The sequence below is a fragment of the Lissotriton helveticus genome, chromosome 2_1, assembly GCF_964261635.1.
Source record: "Lissotriton helveticus chromosome 2_1, aLisHel1.1, whole genome shotgun sequence".
Taxonomy (NCBI): Eukaryota; Metazoa; Chordata; class Amphibia; order Caudata; family Salamandridae; genus Lissotriton; species Lissotriton helveticus.
Window position 1 is genome coordinate 306,487,208 of NC_136059.1, and position 18,228 is coordinate 306,505,435.

Genomic DNA, 18,228 nt, shown 5'->3' on the forward strand with positions numbered 1-18,228 from the left:
GCTACGAGATGGTGGTGCTTTCATGCTGACGCCAGCTTCAGTCTGAAACATCCAGAAACAAGGTGGGGCTTTCATCGTTTGGGGAAAAAAAAAAGTTTTCATCCTATGAAAAGTGTTGTTTTTAGGTCACATGATCAAGCCTTCCATCATTAGGAAACCAAAAGTAAAATGAACCAATGAAAAGTTTTATAAACAAGTCACATGACCTGTTATGCGGCATAGGGTGTAAAATTAGGAGAAAATACGTTGGCACGTGAGGCGGCGTCAGTAGCGGACCGATGTGCGAATAGGCCGAAGGCAACACAACGCGCCAAGATCTGGATGGCACCGAGGTGGTGTCCAGCAAGTTGCAGCACTGGTGTGGCCATCCTACAATGCTGAAAGTCGGCGTGGGGCGCCCCGTTGGCCTGTGAGTTTGCGTCAGTAGCGGACCGATGTGCGAATAGGCCGAAGGCAGCACAACGCGCCAAGATCCGGATGGCACCGAGGTGGTGTCTAGCAAGTTGTGGCACTGGTGTGGCCATCGTACAATGGTAAAAGTCGGCGTGGGGCGCCCTGTTGGCCTGTGAGATGGTGTCAGTAGCGGACTGATGTGTGAATGGGGCCAAAGGCAGCGCAACAATATTTTCTACTATATTTTCGGAGTAGAAGACACCACAAGGCGCTGAGATGCCAAGATCCGGATGGCACCGAGGTGATGTGTAAGTTGCGGACGGATGTGCGAATGGGGCCAAAGGCAGCTCAACAATATTTTCTGAAGAGAATACACCACAAGGCGCTGAGATGCCAAGATCCGGATGGCACCGAGGTGATGTCTAAGTTGCGGACCGATGTGCGAATGGGGCCAAAGGTAGCGTAACAAGATTTTCTGTATGGAAGATACCACTAGGCGTTGAGATGCCAAGATTCGGATGGCACCGAGGTGATGTCTAGGAAGTTGTGCCACTGGTGTGGCCATCGTACAATGGTAAAAGTCGGCGTGGGGCGCCCTATTGGCCTGTGAGATGGTGTCAGTAGCGGACTGATGTGCGAATGGGGCCAAAGGCAGCGCAACAATATTTTCTGACTGACACCACAAGGCGCTGAGATGCCAAGATCCGGATGGCATCGAGGTGATGTCTAAGTTGCGGACTGATGTGCGAATGGGGCCAAAGGCAGCGTAACAATATTTTCTGTATGGAAGATACCACTAGGCGTTGAGATGCCAAGATTCGGATGGCACCGAGGTGATGTCTAGCAAGTTGGTGTGGTCATCCTACAATGCTGAAACTCGGCGTGGGTCACCCCATTAGCCTGTGAGATGGCGTCAGTAGCGGACCGATGTGCGAATAGGCCGAAGGCAGGACAACGCGCCAAGATCCGGATGTCACCGTGGTGGTTTCATAGTTGAGAGGCACTTCATCTGCAGTGGGGCGCCGAGATCCGGATGGCACCGAGGTGATGTCTAGCAAGTTGCTGTACTTGTGTGGTCATCCTACAATGCTGAAACTCGGCGTGGGTCGCCCCATTAGCCTGTGAGATAGCTGTTCTTTGGATTTGGGCCTGGTCCACTAAAATGGCCCTGGGACACCTAAGAACTCGAACGCTCGATTTTTTTTTCCTTTCCTGTACATGCAAAAAAAGGTAAATGCCCGGTATGTTACACGCTTCATCTGCCACGATGAACTCTCCAGAGGAACCGAAAAAATATATAGTTGTGGTAACTATACCATGCATCGTCATATGGAGAGGTGGCACCAATTAATTATAGTGCTGCATAAAAGAGAGATTTGGAGGAGAACCCCTGACCTGCTAGTACATTCATCAAAGAAGTGGCACTGAGAGCTTCAGAGGCAAGGGAAACGGTCCCAAATATTTAGAAGAACTTGGAAAGATTAAAATGACATGTTTAGATTGTGGTAAATTAATTTCATGTGGGCAGATGAGTGTTACTCTAATAAATACAGCATATGAACATCATCATAGTCGATGGTTGGTAGAGACATTTTGACTATATCCTGGACCTGCCCGTCCTCGCCCAAAATGGCGCCGGAATAAATGGGACTCGTAACTCCTTGTTGTGTACTGGTTGCAGAACCTTGAAATCACGAGATACGTATGCAGTTTTGAAGCACATGGCGGGCGGGGACGAGAATTGATTGAATATTTCGACATCCCTATTGATATTAAGTTCTGATGTGTTATTGATTACTGTACTGTTGAAAATTCGAATTAACGTCACCCATGGTACTTGCCCGCAAATGTATATCTAGATAATTTTATTGTAACTGGCCCTGTCGTATTTTAATTATAAAATGTACGTCCACCGATTCCGTAACTGTTAGACACCTTAGTTTTTGCAACCTAATGGCCCGCCCGTTACGTTCCTCTACAGTGTAAATGTCTATTCATCATATACGATTACAGTTTGCTCCGTGGCAGGCCCACGTGGTTATAGGCTCGTATTTGTATAATGAAATTTTCACAATAAAGGTTTTTAAAAGAAAACATGGTAGTAGTGTATACATTGGTAAAGTCATTAAAAGGCAAGTGAAATAAAGCAGACCAATTACATGAAGGGTAAAAGGTATAATACGAAGGAACGCAGTAAAGATAAATGGTCAAGGGCTGTTGTGTTTTCTATTCCTGCAACATAAAGTGATCGATAAGAATCTCATATTCAGGCGTATCGGCGACTAAGACAGCAGGTCGACCCTCTTTTGCTCAACGGCTCCGTCATGGGATGAAGAAACGCTCTTTTTCTCGAAAAAAGAATATATTTTACTTGCAGGACAGTTGTAAAATTTCCGGGAAAGTACATTAGCCTGGAACATTATAACATATATTTAAGAGAAAATAATGTTCGGAAGTAATTAAAAGCGTAATTTTTAGGTGATATGACCAAGGCTTTCATCATTAGAATAAGAAAAGTAAAATGAACCAATGAAAAGTTTTATTAACAAGTCACATGACTTGTTATGCTTACGTTACGCGCTGCGCGCCCCGGATGACTTCCGGATGCGCTAACGCGGCGCGTCATATGACGCATTACGCGACAACGCAGGTCCAGAATATAGTCAAAATGTCTCCACCAACCAGCGGTCGAAACACAACCCCTTTCAGCAGGCTAAATAGTTCTGTTAAATGACAACAGAAAGGACAGGCAACAAGAACCATCAGTCAAAGAGGGGAGGGCTAGTTCTTCTCTACCGGGTTACATTGGGGCGCTACCGGAACTGATCGAATTGGTAGTCTACAGTGTTTCTGGATGTTTCAGACCGAAGCTGGGGTTAGCATGAGAGCAGCACCATTTCGTAGCTCCGTTGTGGCCATTCCGCAACCAATCATGGCAGCCGCTCTTTATCGTTATTTTGGGCGGGGTGGGTGGCGGAGCCGAGCTGTTTTGCAGCCATCATTGTGTGGAGTTCAGTTCATCTCACTAGTTTTGTATTTGTCATGAGGGGTTGTTCCTAATGTTTCTATTTTAGCGAGGTCAAAAAGAGATCCCATTAGTGGCCTACTGATTTTGCTCGATTCCTTTTCTTTTTTTTTACACGATTTTTCGTTATCTGCAAAGACTAAACAGAGTATTGCGACTCTGTGTTTGTTTGTAAATAGAGAATGAACCAAAGAGAACTAATTCTAAAACAGTAAATACTTGGATAACAATCAATCAAATGGAGAGAGAAGCAGGCACGACGGATTACAACGGGGGCAAAGGCCTGCGTTAACTACCTTTCACTATCTGCAAAGAGAGAGTACTCCTAATAGAAATGAGGGGGGGGGGCACCATTCAAAGCAGATCAGTGTGCATAAACACGAAAATGTTTTCACTTACCACGTACTTGACATTCGACAGCTTATGATATTTGCTATTAAAAAACCATTGAAATTCACTGAAAAAACCATAGGTTATAGACCATATATAGTTAGGAATTAGCATTTACAAAACCTTGAAAATTCACTGAAAAAACCATAGGTTATACACCATATATAGTTAGGAATTAGCATTTAAAAAACCTTATTTTACTCACACAAAACCATTGAAATTCCATATATAGTTAGTTGCACTAACTATATATCGCGCACCCGCAATCCACTGCTGATCATGTCACATATTACATCATTCATGACATGGTCAGTGACATCACTGATGACATCACTGATGACATCTCAAATGACATCACTGATGAGATCACTGATGACATCTCATTTGACATCAATGACCACATCACTGATGATATCATTCATGTGACAATACAATGCATCTCCTCACGTTTTAATATAACCTCTACACCCAGTGTTAAATACAGAGTATAATTTTTGAAACCATTGACACACCAATACTAGTTACTACATACGTACTCACTGATTCCTACGTCTACACACACATTCACTCATTCACCCATACAATCATTCATACATACAATCACTCATCTTTACAACACTATCATATGCACTCATACACCTATACAGACACTTACACTCTGCCACTCATCCATGGAGTTACTCACACACCTAGTCAGTCCTGTAAAGAATCAATCACACTTCCATTTTCTTGTCTATACAGTTAAACATAGAGCACCTTACATTTTCAAACATATACTAACACATACTTACTTTCTTATACAATCATTGATACAAGTACACATTGATCTGCACAGAGTCACACACCTCCCAGCCAGCCACACACACACTCAGTCTCCTATACAAATACTTGGACAATCAATCAATAACCCATATAGTTAATCATATAGCTACTGATCAACACATGCAGCAGTTTACAGAACAACAGACATAATGATGCACAAATTAAGACAGTTTACTCACTAACCCATGCACTCAGTGAGACACATTTAATCACTCACTCATACATTCAGTCATGCACCTACTAAATCCTTCGCCCAGACACTTATACATCTACTCATTCTTCAATATGTAAAACATATTTAAACTTTACAGAAACACACAGTCACTGGATGATGTCATCAGTGATCTCATCAGTGATGTCATTTGAGATGTCATCAGTGATGTCATCAGTGATGTCATTTGAGATGTCATCAGTGATGTCATTTGAGATGTCATCAGTGATGTCATCAGTGATGTCACTGACCATGTCATGAATGATGTAATATGTGACATGATCAGCAGTGGATTGCGGGTGCGCGATATATAGTTAGTGCAACTAACTATATATGGAATTTCAATGGTTTTGTGTGAGTAAAATAAGGTTTTTTAAATGCTAATTCCTAACTATATATGGTGTATAACCTATGGTTTTTTCAGTGAATATATATATATATATATATATATATGTATGTGTGTATATGTAAGTGTTATATATATATTTGTGTATATATATATATATATGTGTGTGTGTGTGTGTGTATATGTGTGTGTGTATATATATATATATATGTGTGTGTGTGTGTGTGTGTGTGTGTGTATATATATTACCTACTGGCGGTCGCCAGTAGGTATATATAGTTAGGATTTTTTCTCTATGGGATTTTTGAAAATTCTATGTCTAATAACTTTGGCGTTTGTGGACGGAATTGGCTGAAATTTTCAGGAAAATGGCACATTTTGTTTCTGAGCAGCCCCTGAAAATTTGGGGGGGGTTTGTCAAGGGGGGGCCGAGACAAAAGGGGGGTCCCAAAACGCGTTTTTCCAATGTTAATTTCCATAGGGCGGTTGGCCTCACTTTTAGCCCGAACGGCTGAATGGATTTGCACGAAACTTGGCAAAATTGTAGGGACTGGTAGCCCGATGTGCCTTTGCTAGGTCTCAATATATGTGCTCCAGTGGATTTTGAGAAATTAACGTTCAAAAAAAGATATATATCTGTAACAGCGGACCGGGCAGCGCTCCAGTTCGCGTACTTTTCGCGTAACGGAGCTTTGTGAAGCGAAGCTGATTGGTTCTCCGGCGTCTGTAAACATTCCAAACAGTCCGTATTTTTTTTCCTTTCCTCTACATGCAAAAAAAGGTAAATGCCCGGTACGTTACACGCTTCATCTGCCACGATGTACTCTCCAGAGGAACCGAAAAAATATATAGTTATGGTAACTATACCATGCATCGTCATATGGAGAGGTGGCACCGATTAATTATAGTGCTGCATAAAAGAGAGATTTGGAGGAGAACCCCCGACCTGCCAGTACATTCATCAAAGAAGTGGCACTGACAGCATCAGAGGCAAGGGAAACGGTCCCAAATATTTAGAAGAACTTTGGAAAGATTAAAATGACATGTTTAGATTGTGGCAAATTAATTTCATGTGGACAGATGAGTGTTACTCTAATAAATACAGCATATGAACATCATCATAGTCGATGGTTGGTAGAGACATTTTGACTATATCCTGGACCTGCCCGTCCTCGCCCAAAATGGCGCCGGAATAAATGGGACTCGTAACTCCTTGTTGTGTACTGGTTGCACAACCTTGATATCACGAGATACGTATGCAGTTTTGAAGCACATGGCGGGCGGGGACGAGAATAGATTGAATATTTCAATATCCCTATTGATATTAAGTTCTGATGTGTTATTGATTACTGTACTATTGAAAGTTCGAATTAACATCACCCATGGTACTTGCCCGCAAATGTATATCTAGATAATTTTATTGTAACTGGCCCTGTCGTATTTTAATTATAAAATGTACGTCCACCGATTCCGCAACTGTTAGACACCTTAGTTCTTGCAACCTAATGGCCCGCCCGTTACGTTCCTCTACAGTGTAAATGTCTACTCATCATATACGATTACAGTTTGCTCCGTGGCCGGCCCACGTGGTTATAGGCCCGTATTTGTATACTGACATTTTCACAATAAAGGTTTTTAAAAGAAAACATGGTAGTAGTATATACATTGGTAAAGTTTTTAATAATAGTCACTGTTTTAGAATCAGTAAAAGGCAAGTGAAATAAAGCAGACCAATTACATGAAGGGTAAAAGGTATAATACGCAGGAACGCAGTAAAGATAAATGGTCAAGGGCTGTTGTATTTTCTACTCCTGCAACATAAAGTGATCGATAAGAATCTCATATACAGCAGGCCGACCCTCTTTTGCTCCACGGCTCCGTCATGGGACGAAGAAACGCCCTTTTTCTCGAAAAAGGAATATATTTTACTTGCAGGACAGTTGTAAATTTTCCGGGAAAGTACATTAGCCTGGAACATTATAACATATATTTAAGAAAAAATAATGTTCGAAAGTAATAAAAAGCGTAATTTTTAGGTCATATGACCAAGCCTTTCATCATTAGAATAAGAAAAGTAAAATGAACCAATGAAAAGTTTTATTAAGTCACATGACCTGTTATGCTTACGTTACGCGCTGCGCGTCGCGCCCCGGATCACTTCCGGATGCGCTAACGCGGCGCGTCATATGACGCATTACGCGACAACGCAGGTCCAGAATATAGTCAAAATGTCTCCACCAACCAGCGGTCGGAACACAACCCCTTTCAGCAGGCTAAATAGTTCTGTTAAATGACAACAGAAGGGACAGGCAACAAGAACCATCAGTCAAAGAGGGGAGGGCTAGTTCTTCTCTACCGGGTCACGTTGGGGCGCTACCGGAACTGATCGAATTGGTAGTCTACAGTGTTTCTGGATGTTTCAGACTGAAGCTGGCGTTAGCATGAGAGCACCACCATTTCGTAGCTCCGTCGTGGCCATTCCACGAGCAATAATGCTAGCCGCTCCCCACCAGAAGCCTGCGGGAGTCGGGGGCCCCCAAGACTTTTGTAGAATCTTCAAGGCTGAGGGGACGCTTTCGAGAATGGAGCCCAATCTCTAGCAGACAAGCGTCCGAGTTCCAAGGTGTCGCAGGGCAATTTTAGTGGACCACGCCCAAATCTGAAGAGCCGGCCGCCATTTTGAGAGTACTGTGGCAGCCGCCTATCGCTGCACCGCAAGAGCGGGAGCAACTCAACTACATGGTGAGCGAGACGCTGTAGTCGAAAGAGCGGGCGGTAAACAGCTGAATAGCGGAAGAGGCACAGTGTAGCAAAAGCGGGCGGAATGGCAACTGAAATGGTAAAGGGGCGCCCCACTACAGCGTGTCTTTAGGTGAAACGGATTGTGGGACAAGGTCAAGAATGTAAGAGTTACCAAAAGGCAAAAAGTTCCGCTTGATCCCGGGAGCCGGCTACCTATGTCGGGGGCGATCTCAGGCTACACCAGGAGAACATGACTTGGGGAGGGAGCCGGAGCCAAGCGCCCCCTCCGAGTCCGCGCCATCACACCGTCCCTCGGGGGCCTCCGTCAAGCGGTTCAGGGTGGCACCGCATCACATTGTTCACAAATGCAGTCACGTCCTCAAACAGCCCCCACTTTACTTTGAGAATAGTGAAGCTGAAGCAAGTGCAAATAGGCTTCAGACAGTGTTACAAGCACTCCTCAAAACTTTGAACCATCAGAGTGCATGAGTTTCATGCTCGATCGATTGAGCTAGCCGGATCGGGCAACAAAAAGTATAAAATAGTTATGTAAATAGTTGTTTAATAAAATGTTTTACCCTGTTACTTTGCTGGTGTGTTGTATATATTTGTAATATTTGCATAGAGTTTATCGTTATTTTGGGCGGGGTGGGTGGCGGAGCCGAGCTGTATTGCAGCCATCATGGTGTGGAGTTCAGTTCATCTCACTAGTTTCGTGTTTGTCATGAGGGGTTGTTCCTAATGTTTCTATTTTAGCGAGGTCAAAAAGAGATCCCATTAGTGGCCTACTGATTTTGCTCGATTCCTTTTGTTTTTTTACACGATTTTTCGCTATCTGCAAAGACTAAACAGAGTATTGCGACTCTGTGCTTGTTTGTAAATAGAGAATGAACCAAAGAGAACCAATTCTAAAACAGTAAATGCTTGGATAACAATCAATCAAATGGAGAGAGAAGCAGGCACGACGGATTACAACGGGGGCAAAGGCCTGCGTTAACTACCTTTCACTATCTGCAAAGAGAGAGTACTCCTAATAGAAATGAGGGGGGGGCAGCATTCAAAGCAGATCAGTGTGCATAAACACGAACATGTTTTTACTTACCACGTACTTGACATTCGACAGCTTATGATATTTGCTATTAAAAAACCATTGAAATTCACTGAAAAAACCATAGGTTATAGACCATATATAGTTAGGAATTAGCATTTACAAAACCTTGAAAATTCACTGAAAAAACCATAGGTTATAGACTATATATAGTTAGGAATTAGCATTTACAAAACCTTGAAAATTCACTGAAAAAACCATAGGTTATAGACCATATATAGTTAGGAATTAGCATTTAAAAAACGTTATTTTACTCACACAAAACCATTGAAATTCCATATATAGTTAGTTGCACTAACTATATATCGCGCACCCGCAATCCACTGCTGATGATGTCACATATTACATCATTCATGACATGGTCAGTGACATCACTGATGACATCACTGATGACATCTCAAATGACATCACTGATGGCATCTCATTTGACATCAATGACCACATCACTGATGATATCATTCATGTGACAATACAATGCATCTCCTCACATTTTAATATAACCTCTGTTACACCCAGTGTTAAATATAGAGTATAATTTTTGAAACCATTGACACACCAATACTAGTTACTACATACGCACTCACTGATTCCTACGTCTACACACACATTCACTCATTCACCCATACAATCATTCATACATACAATCACTCATCTTTACAACCCTATCATATGCACTCATACACCTATACAGACACTCACACTCTGCCACTCATCCATGGAGTTACTCACACACCTAGTCAGTCCTGTAAAGAATCAATCACACTTCCATTTTCTAATCTATACAGTTAAACATAGAGCACCTTACGTTTTCAACCATATACTAACACATACTTACTCTCTTATACAATCATTGATACAAGTACACATTGATCTGCACAGAGTCACACACCTCCCAGCCAGCCACACACACACACACTCAGTCTCCCATGCAAATACTTGGGCAATCAATCAATAACCCATATAGTTACTCATATAGCTACTGATCAACACATGCAGCAGTTTACAGAACAACAGACATAATGATGCACAAATTAAGACAGTTTAGTCACTAACCCATGCACTCAGTGAGACACATTTAATCACTCACTCATACATTCAGTCATGCACCTACTAAATCCTTCGTCCAGACACTTATACATCTACTCATTCTTCAATATGTAAAACATATTTAAACTTTACAGAAACACACAGTCACTGGATGTTGTCATCAGTGATGTCATTTGAGATGTCATCAGTGATGTCATCAGTGATGTCATTTGAGATGTCATCAGTGATGTCATCAGTGATGTCACTGACCATGTCATGAATGATGTAATATGTGACATCATCAGCAGTGGATTGCGGGTGCGCGATATATAGTTAGTGCAACTAACTATATATGGAATTTCAATGGTTTTGTGTGAGTAAAATAAGGTTTTTTAAATGCTAATTCCTAACTATATATGGTCTATAACCTATGGTGTTTTCAGTGAATTTTCAAGGTTTTGTAAATGCTAATTCCTAACTATATATAGTCTATAACCTATGGTTTTTTCAGTGAATTTTCAAGGTTTTGTAAATGCTAATTCCTAACTATATATGGTCTATAACCTATGGTTTTTTCAGTGAATATATATATATATGTATATATGTATCTTCAAATCGCCAACACTTTCGCTGTTCGTACCAGGGCAACCACGGGACCATCAAAAGTCAGGTCTGGACAATTATTCCTTTTTCAATATTTTGTTTCACCATTCGTGCAGAGATATGGACGGTCTACGCATTTCGGCGCAGTATGTTTGTACTAGTTGATTCAATGCCTATTAGATTCCCCATGTTAATTTTTCTGATTTGTTACCTTTGCCTCAAATTGTAGAGCGCTCTGATATCCTTCGGGATCAAGTTCGCGCTATATAAAACTTTATAATTAAATAAAATGCCTTCAACTGGACAATAGAGTCCGGTTGTCTAGATCGCCATTTTAAAGTGATAGGTGCTCTTATTGATCCCATATTGGTTTCTACCCTTGTGAATATTTCTGGACTGCTAACCCACTGTTCTTACTAGTGGGGTTCGTTTTTCCACCATTTTTACCTTTCGTTTAAATGTAAAGTACATTGATAAATCTTGTTCACACTTCTCTTTAGAGCATAAACTAGTCATAACATACAAATACATTTGTAAATAACATGCTAGTGCAAATCAATGCTGTATTATAAAAGGAGGAAAAAGAGTAAAAACATTTAATATCCCATGTTTTCACTTATCATAAACTGTAAAGTACATTTGTGATCTCTTTTTTTGCAATATCATGTAATACCATCAGAAAAGTGAAATTAGATCATTTACAAGTTAAGGTGCGAATGCAGAAAAGATAATTTCAGAATTAAATGTGGCATCTCACTGGTAAAATTGCATATATAATGTAAATAAATATGAAATAAATAAATATCTAAATGTAAAGTACTTATGTAATCTTGAAAGTGACAATGTGCATGATTCAATAATTAAATATATAGTCTTCCTTTCCTCTTTGCAATCATTTTTTCCTTTCTATTTTCCCCATCTTCTAGTTCTTTACAGTTACTGTGGTTTCTCATTCAAAGATTACTTGACATGTCCCTTTTCGTTGCTTTCTGAATTTGCGGGAGTTCAGTTAGGATATCAGAGCCATCATTGAAGGTGTATATGGAGTTCCGCGTCTAGATTATGTCCAAAGGGTTGTTCTGTTCCTATCGCTAGGATATATCTGGACACCATTTTTCTTAGTTCCATTGTTCTGTTGCCACCTCTGCTCCCTGGGTGAACAATTTTTATGCCAAAATATCTCAGGTCACTGTTATTGCTACAGTGATATTAAAAAAAAATGTTTCACCATTTGTGCAGAGATATGGACGGTCTACGCATTTCGGCGCAGTATGTTTGTACTAGTTGATTTAATGCCTATTAGATTCCCCACGTTAGACTAATTTTCTCATTTGTTACCTTTGCCTCAAATTGTAGAGCGCTCCGATATCCTTCGGGATCAATTTCGCACTATATAAAACTTTATAAATAAATAAATAAAATGCCTTCAACTGGACAATAGATTCCGGCTGTCTAGATCACCATTTTAAAATGATAGGTGCTCATTATGATCCCATGTTTGTTTCTACCCTTGTGCATATTTCTAGACTGCTAACCCACTGTTCTTACTAGAGGGGTTCGTTTTTCCACCATTTATACCTTTCATTTAAATGTAAAGTACATTGATAAATCTTGTTCACACTTCTCTTTAGAGAATAAACTAGTCATAACATACAAATACATTATTTGTAAATAACATGCTAGTGCAAATCAATGCTGTATTATAAAAGGAGGAAAAAGAGTAAAAACATTTAATATCCCATGTTTTCACTTATCATAAACTGTAAAGTACATTTGTGATCTCTTTTTTTGCAATATCATATAATACCATCAGAAAAGTGCAATTAGATCATTTACAAGTTAAGGTGCCTATGCAGAAAAGATCATTTCAGAATTAAATATGGTGGCGCTCATTTTTCTTGAAGGGCGGCCGGATAGGTCATTGTTAAAATTAGGGGATATTTAAAACCATGATTCCATCAGAGAAGTACCAATCTGTTATTTACAGATAAAGGGCGTGTGCAAAAAACGGGCGCTTTCAGTTGTTAATCAAGTCAAACAATTGTTCAAGAGAGATCCACCATTTAGATGGTTAAGGGAGTCAGTCCCAATTCTTGTATGAGTTCCTGCAGCAGCAATATACATTTTTGATCTAAATACTCCTAGTTCGGGAGGTAAATTATCACAAATAGAATTCATGCCATCAAGTCATTCAATTTTAACTGTACAATTTTAAGAGCTGCAACCATACACAAATACAAAAGTATATAGATTTAGGAAAATCTAAAATTTTGAGCATCTCACTGGTAAAATTGCATATATAATGTAGATAAATATGAAATAAATAAATATTGAAACTTAAAGTACTTAAGTAATCTTGAAAGTGACAATGTGCATGATTCAATAATTAACTATATAGTCCTCCATTCCCCTTTTCCAATCATTTTTTTTCCTTTCTATTTTCCCCATCTTCTAGTTCTTTACAGTTAACTGTGGTTTCTCATTCAAAGATTACTTGACTTGTCCCTTTTCGTTGCTTTTTTAATTTGTGGGAGTTCAGTTAAGATATCCGAGCCATCATTGAAGGTGTATATGGAGTTCCGCGTCCAGATTGTGCCCAAAGGGTTGTTCTGTTCCTATCTCTAGGATATATCTGGACTCCATTTTTCTTAGTTCCATTGTTCTGTTGCCACTTCTGCTCCCTGGGTGCACAATTTTTATGCCAAAATACCTCCGGTCACAGTCATTGCTACAGTGATGTTAAAAAAAAAGTTTCACAATGGGATAGGTGAAATCTTTATTATTGATCGCTCTCAGGTGTTGAAGTATTCTTAACTTTAGCTTGTTAATCGTGCTCCCAACATATTGTTTTTTACGCTGGCATTCCAATATGTAAACTATATATTCGACTTGCATGTTATGTGGGCCATGCTTTGTTCAATTCTTCCATCTTGTAGTGTGAACAATCTAGTGTTCGGACCATATTTGCATGCCCTACATTTGGGACATCTCCAAAATCCCAGACTAGTCAACCAAGATGTTCTTTGTGGAGTTTCGATCTCAAAGTGACTGTGCGTTAGTATGTCCTCCATGGATGCTGTTTTCCTATATGTTATAGTGGGAAATTATGGTTGTTTTTTCTTTAATGTTTCATCCGGCATCAGTATGTTCCAGTTCTGTTTTACTATCTTCTTTTGTTCCTTATTTTCAATATTTAAGTCCATGATCAGTCGTATTGTTTCCATGCCTTTATTGTGTTCTGTAAAATCTTCTTCTTGTGGATTTAGCAAGCATTCTTGTGATTTCAAATTAACCTTTGCTCTGGCCATTTTGATTATTTCAATTGGGTATCCTCTTTCCAAGAAATGGGCACTCCTCTCCTCTACTTGTTCTACATAATCTATTTCTGAGCAATTCCTTTTTACCGGCAACATTTGGCCATACGATATGCTCCACTTTAGATGTTGAGGGTGTCCACTGTTGGTGTGGGGTATACTGTTGCATGCAGTAGGTTTCCGATGTATTCAGCTACAGCTTTTGTTGTTCTTAATGAATAGCTCCACATCCAAGAAAATTAAGTTGTTCTTGCTGATAGTGGATGTGAAGCAGCCCTTCCAGCTCACGTCCGGCCAGGGGTACCGACAGACAGAGCGGTGCACAAAGATTAGATTGTGTCCAATACTCCTGTGACAGTTGGCCAAATTTGGAATCACAGGTGAATGTAGGTTGTATCGTACCAACCACTTTATTGAGACTCTACCTGATTTTGCACAATCACACTATTTGCAGTAGCAATATTACTTCCAGGTCCTGATGAAAACCTTGATCAGAGTAGGATCTGTAGGCTGAAACATGTAGACCTGTCATCTCTTTGGACTATTGCAGTTATTTGGTCAAAACTGCATATGCACTGTTTTATTCTTGACACCTGGACAGCGCCTATTAAAATTGATCTGTGTCCTGGTAGCCAATTTTAAAATCACATTTAAGTTGCACATATTTTTCACATGCACTGTAACCATCACCCTTAAAAACATTTCATGCTCCACTTCTTGGTGATCATAGTAGATTCCACCTCACACTACCTCAAAACCATCCGTGAGCTTCCTTCCTCTGCTGTGAAGGTCGCAGCCCTTGGTTGCACTAGGGATTGCAACTAGGAGGAGATCCCAGATGAATCAAGCCACCTCAGTGGGTGATTGGATGCCGTCCTCTTTAAGAGGACTCCTTTAATCAATTAAGACTATTCTGATCTGTTGGTGATCAGTTCTAAACACCCACGGTTTTTCACTTTCTAAAAGTGGCATTTCTAAAATGGTAATGTAAAATCAGGCTTCTGCCACTGAAAACTGTATATGAGAATTCCCAAAGGTAAGCTATGAGAGGAGTAGGCCTCACAGTAGTGGAAAACGAAATAGGCTGTTTGTCACTACGAGGACATGCAAAACATAAAAGTAGATGTCCTAACTTTCCCTTAGACAGCATGCTGTCCATAGGGGTACTTGGGGCCCACCTTCGGGGTAACCTATATGTAAAAAAGGGGGGTCTAAGGCTTGACAAGTATTTTTCAATGCCAAGTCAAAGTGGCAGTAAACTGCACACCCAGGACCTGCAATGGCAGGCCTTAGATATGGTTAGAGGGATACTTTGGTGGGTGCACAAGCAGAGCTGCAGGCCCACAATTAGCATTTTATTTACAGGCCCTGGGCACATGTAGTGCACTTTACTAGGGACTTATAAGTAAATTAAATACGCCAATGAGTATAAGCCAGTGTTACCATGTTTAGAGGAGAGAGCACATGCACTTTGGCACTGGTCAGCAGTGGTGAATTTCCCAGAGTCCTAAAGCCAAAAAAAGAAGGAGGAAGCAAAATGTTTCGGGTTACCCTTCATAGAGGTCCATTTTCCAACCGGCACCAATATCACATTTGAACACAATAATTAATTGGCAGTGTTAAAGTACTTGATTATTTAAAGTGTGTCCCTTAAGAGCCTATGGCTATTTAAAAAAATGTATGTAATAATTGTTCCCAAAAATGTGCTATTTTACTCCAGTTTATCCTTAATCTCCATTGGGGAAAACCCTCCTGGAAGAAGTTGGGCTTATTATGTTTTCTTGTTCGAGTATGGAAATTCATGTTAAGTATTACATACCAGCACTTTGAAAGATCACAACCCACAACTGATGTCCATGAAGACAGTAGAAACAACAGAAAGTAAACACATGTATATGATTCTTGCTTACTTTGTGCAGTTTCCAGTCCCAATTCAACCCCTAAGTAGTAAATATGAGGTTGATTCAGGGCAAAGATCGAGAGACTGTAGCTTCTAAATTATGTAATTGATTTCTAAAATAGAAATTACTTCCTTTACCCCAGGCATTTTGGTGAATCAACATGTATGTTCCGAATGCTTAGTTGAATAGCTTAATCTTAGTGCATCTTTATACGTCTAGCATCAGATTACACAGAAACCCTGTGGATATGGCAGAACACAAAGAGAGAGCCTCCCTAGTCGCTGTGTTACATTTACATTGTACTTCATCATTTTTCATCCCTCTTTTAAACTGAAAAGTAAATAAGGTGATGTGTGCTATTTCTCCTGCTTCAGAAACACTTTTGTAGTGTGTATTACGTTTCTGTACAGCACAACTACGATATTAGTGCAGCGGCATAATTTCCCAGCATACTGTGGTAGACCATACAGTGTTCCATTATTGCATAACCTAATTTTCGGAACGCTCTCGAAGTTGATTTTTAAAAGTTTACGTTTTTTTGCCTATGATTTTTATAGATTTGCAGCTATTGTCAATTCACTAAACTCATGAGTAGGTATGTAAATGAAAGCAAGCTGTGGATTTCCATTTATCTCTTTATTGTCTGTAGAAAGTTTTTCCTTTACCACAATTAAACAATGGGTTTTGGGGAGCTTCCTTTTTTAATGAAATATTTCATTCAAATGTTTTGTTAATAAAATTATGTATGCAATTGAGGTGAAAAAAACACTGGTAAGGTACACAAAATACCCAACATTTCTGTTTTTTTAGATGTTTACTCACTTCTCAAAGACCCCTTCTTCGACCCCTTTACCTTGAAACCACCATGTGCTCACCCTAACACTAAACCTGCAATAGCAGTGAGTTTGATATATCAATCCTCAAGATTATGACAGTGCCGATACCTACACTCTGGAATGCTTTTTCATCAGACTCTAGAGCAAAGCCAAGTTACCTAATTTTCAGGAAAGAACTGAACTCTGGTAAATTATTTGTTTATGAAACAAGAGCCTAAATCGTAGCATAGAGAAATGATAGGCATAGCCTACCATATACACTTTAAAATATCGGCAGACCACCGAGTTTGACATTTGCTACACACAACCCTGCGTGATATTTTTACAAGCCTTGTCTCTGAATGCATGGTTTTTGAACAATTGGACAGTCACTGAGGGTTGATAAAAGTGGCCCATACTGAATCTACCACAAGTAACACAGAGGGCATTCCCTTTAATTATACATTGTTTTAGGTCTTGCCTACTAGACAGCACATGCAGTATCTATTTTGAGACATATTGTTAGATTACAGTGGACTCTAAGCCCTCCCATTGCTTACCATTGGATGGCTTCATTGTCAATCTCATTTACTTGCTTCTTATTCATCAGTGAATGTGGACGTTCCTTCTTATGTTTCTCCCTCACTGTGCCCTTGCGCTACTCTTGCAGGTGCTCTTTTTTTCTTTTTGTTTAATATCTACAGAAGTGTGGTGCAGCGGAAGGGGCTTTTGCCAGTTTTTACCATCTGGATCCAATTTAATACCTAACAGTCCCTTTCACACTGCATGAGCTTAATACCATGTTACCATTTTGTTTTGTCTAGTTCGGTTCTTTCTCCTCTCCGATGAATCTTTAAAAGTTGTTAGGGATTGGCAAAGGATTGACAGAACTCTAATAATGAGGACTTAAATAAGAAGTAATCATACAATATAACCATTTGACATTAATAAAGACAGACTCTGATGACATATCTGTATGCTTTTATCTAAATTAATGTAAATACTCATCAAGTACAATACAGCTTGAATCATAGATCACCATACAAGAGAAATAACAAAATAGTAATTCATTAAACACAATATTTGAGGCCTACTATAAAAGTATTAGACACACTAGATTCTTTCCAGCACACACTTGTGCAATTTTCGTCTTCCCCTTTTTAGTTTTGCACTGTTAATTTTCACACCAATTTGTTAATAATTCACACAATGAGAAGTTTGATCCGAGCAGGTTTTATTTCGCAAAACCCTGCTCTATCAAGTGCATACAGTTGCCATATGTATCCCTAGTGTGCTTCTTCTCCCCTCTCCCTGCTGCTGTCTTTCACCCATGTGCTTCTCCACCATCCCCTCCATGATGCGCTTGCTCTCGTGTGCTGCTGCATCCCATGTTGCTTTCTCGCTTGTCTGCTTCTACCTCCTCCCGCTCCAAATCCTCGCTCTCACCAGTTTGCTCTTCTCCATCACCTTCTGTGCTCCACGTTGTTCTCCCTCTCATCCATATGTTTGTTGTGTTCTCCACATTGCTTCCC

At 40.1% G+C, this 18,228-nt stretch overlaps 1 protein-coding gene across 2 annotated transcripts in view; it reads left to right on the plus strand.

Moving 5' to 3' along the window:
* Positions 1-18,228, plus strand: part of MALT1 (MALT1 paracaspase) — a 716,169-nt gene that overhangs the window by 175,707 nt on the left and 522,234 nt on the right. The window lies entirely within an intron of this gene.